The sequence below is a fragment of the Vicugna pacos genome, chromosome 12, assembly GCF_048564905.1.
Source record: "Vicugna pacos chromosome 12, VicPac4, whole genome shotgun sequence".
NCBI lineage: Eukaryota > Metazoa > Chordata > Mammalia > Artiodactyla > Camelidae > Vicugna > Vicugna pacos.
In genome coordinates this window covers 66,727,204-66,730,731 of record NC_132998.1, presented here as the reverse complement: position 1 = coordinate 66,730,731, position 3,528 = coordinate 66,727,204, and the positions used below count along the sequence as shown (strand labels likewise).

The 3,528-nt window shown below is 40.5% G+C and overlaps 1 pseudogene; it reads left to right on the top strand.

The window, feature by feature from the left end:
- Positions 1–300: 300 nt before the first annotated feature.
- Positions 301–2,918, top strand: LOC102529878 (glucose 1,6-bisphosphate synthase-like; annotated as a pseudogene).
- Positions 2,919–3,528: the final 610 nt, after the last annotated feature.

The window sequence follows — 3,528 nt, the reverse complement described above, 5'->3', positions numbered from 1 at the left end:
TCGACTATCCATATACAAAAAATGAACTTCAATCCATAGCTCATACCATATACAAAAATGAGCTCAAGATTGATCATAGACCTAAATGTAAAACTTAAAACTCTACAACTTCTCCAGGAAAACATACAAGAAAACACTTGCGGCCTTGGGTTAAGGATTTCTTAATTGGTGTCATTTCTTAGCTATGACACTAAAAGCATGATGTATAATAGAACACACTGATTAACTTTACTTCAAAATTGAAAGCTTCTGTACTTCAAAAGACACTACAGAATTAAAAGACAAGTCTCTGACTGGTAGAAAATGTTTACAGAGCATATACCTGATGAAGGACTTATGTTTAACAAACAAAAAGAACTCTCAAAACTCTATAAAAGAAACAAACAAACAAAAATTTAAGAGGCAAAAGATTTGAACAGACCACCAAAGAAGATGTATGGATGATAATCAGCACATGGCAGGGTGATTAACATCATAGCCACTAGGGAAATGTAAACTAAAACCACTCCATTTCCAGCTGGTAAACGTGTCCTGGAGAGTGGTGGGCCCAGAGAGGGCAGGGAAGCTCCATGACCCACTCCCCGGCACACCTTGCCCTGTTCATCAATTCCCTTTGGCTGTTCTTTAGTTGTATCCTTTCTAATAAGCCGGTAAGCAATCCCAAAATGAAAGAGCAATGTGAAAATCTGTTACTGAATGGGACAATGGAAGAGTTTCTTTGTTGCTGAATGACTTTTAGAACTGCAGGACTTGGTTCTGCCCTGGTGGAGGGATTTTGCTTTATTACCTTGCTTATTACACAATCAACACAGAGGATCCACAGATACCTAGAGAGATGTTTCTCAGACTTCACACAGAGAAACTTTATCTTGAGTGCGATGGCTCAGGTCAAGTAACTAGCAGCCGCAGCAGCCAGAGACTTGTTGGCTAAAGATGTTCTTGTGCACATTTTTTCAAGATAAGTTCCTACACCTTTTCTGTCATATGCAGTCCAGGAACTCAAAATAGTTGCAGGGGTGATAATTACTGCCTCTCACAACTGCAAGGAAGACACCAGACACGGTTTGGGAAACTGGTGTTTAGGCCACATCTCCTCATGACAAAGAAAGTCTGAAACGTATAGAAGACTGTGTGGAACCCTGGCATGGTTCCTGGAATGATAATTTGGTGGATGCTGACCTACTGGAGGAGAAACGTGGAAGAACTGGGAAAGACCTGTTTTCACGGGGAATCAAACCCCAAGACCACCTTGAAATTTGTGTATATTTCTTTTCACGGGGTCATGACTGTGTGAGATTGGCTTTTCAGGTGTTTGGGTTTTAAGCCTCCAATTCCATTACCAGAACAGAAAGATCTTGATCCAGACTTTTCTGCCAATACATGCCCAAATATGAAGAAGGACCTTTCTTCTTCTGAAAAGTGCTGGAACTTTCTCTGAGACTGGCCGAGAAAGAAAATGTTCAGGTTGTGCAAGTCACAGATCCTGGTGCAGACCAATGGCAATGGCAGGACTGCAGGAGGATGGTCAACGCAAAGTTTCCACTGGGAATGAACTGGCAGCTTTGTTTGGTAGGGTGGATATTTAATTGTTGGAAGAAAAAATAAATCAAGAAATGCTGATGTGAGTAATGTTTATATGTTAGCCCTCACAGTCTCTTCCAAAATGTTGAGTCCAACTGCATGTAAAGAAGGATTTTAGTTTGAAGAAACATTACCAGATTTTAAATGGATTGGAGTAGAATAAAAGACCTGGAAAATGTAGAAGAAGTCATCTTTGCACTTAAAGAGTCCCTTGGTTTTCTGTGTGGAACTTCGCCTTTGAATAAAGATGGGGTGAGCACAGCCACTGTTGTTGCTGAGATGATGTCTTAACTAGAAACCATGGACAGAGCACTGGGCCAGCAACTGATTGAGGCTGGATTATCATCTTTCAAAAGCTTCATATTTCTTGTGTTATGATCCAACTACCAACAAAAATATATTTGAAAGGCTTCACAACTTTGATTCTCCTAAAGAATACCCAAATTTTTGTGAGATCACTGTTACATTGCATACACGGGACATTATCTCTGAAGAGGACAGCAGACAATCGAATGAGGCATCAGTGCGGCCTGTGAGCTAAAGATAACCCAAAGATTATATTTACTTTTTAAAACTGGCTGTGTTGCTGCTCCTCAGACAAGTGGGACAGAACCAAAGATAGAGCTCTGTACAGAGATGTGCACATCACCTGACCAGAGTGACACTGCCTTACAGGAAGAATCGAAAGGCACTCACCAAAGCACTTGCTGATGAAAAAGTCATCATAGTTTGCCCAAGAAAGAAATGGGAAACTCTGTTCAAGCCAACCTGAGGATTATAGCCTGGGAGATAGACCTTCAGAAAGCTCTGAGGACTGTTGCACCTGTTAGAGTTCAAAGAACAGTTATATATACTCTTTTGAGACAAAGGGTGATATATCAAATAATATATTGACAGCTTACACAGCCCAGTTCTGTGTATATAAAGCCAGTAGTGGGCCGTCAAGACTCCTTACAAGGCTAAGAAGGAAGGTTCTCTCCTAAGGAGGTCTGGTTAACACAGATGCACGGTGCACGCAAAAGGAGAAGGACGAGGCCCAAACAGGCAGAGAAAAATTGTATGTTTAATTTTTTCCTGTCTTGCCATGAAATACGAATTTTACGTCATCACTCTGATTAAAAATTTTCTTAAGTCAAGTAGGAGTGGACTGACCCGGTGCCTATGAAGGCGTTCGTTCACCTGACCTCCTTGCTCTCACGGGCACAGGGAACAGAGCCACCAAGAAAGCGACCAGTGGACTTGCGGTGGCGCTGTCTCCACCTCATCTGCCAAGTGTCTTTAGTCCCTTCCTTGTCTTGTATTTTGGTTAGCTGACTAAGCAAACTGTATAAATTTGAAATGAAATGGTCTGGGGGAAATTATTCAAAATTTTCGTAATCTCAAACAAAAGTCATTACACTCAAAGTATCATAGCAACATGTTATTCTTCCTTTAACAAAAACATAGCAATACAAAAGTGAGTTTTCTAATTAAAATATGATTAAGCTTAGTTCCAGAGTCTTGTAGTTGTGTATAGCACATTTTTTAAAGGCATGTGTCATGTATTTAATTGTAGAGTTAGTTAAGGGAATTAACCCGTTAAATTGGCAAGAACACGACACTATTCCCAGATCACAGTGGAAGCATGTTGTTATGTCACCAGTATTTACTTCCAAATTAGAAAATTTGAAATAGGGCATTTAGCATTTCAATGTGTAGTTTCAGCACCTCTCTTAAAGATGCTCTTAGTGCAGCATACATTTATGGTATGCATGAAAAATCCTAGCATGTACTGAACATTAAACAGTAGGCAACACTCCCAGTGGCTTTGTTCTTGTCGAATTTCTGGATACCTTCTCAGTGTCTGGTGCTCCTGCACTGGGTGGGATTTAATCAGCTGATGTTTAGACTGGAGAAGATTTTCCTGCTGTGTAGGTACTTCCCTCTACATCAAATGGGTTTGCTGGT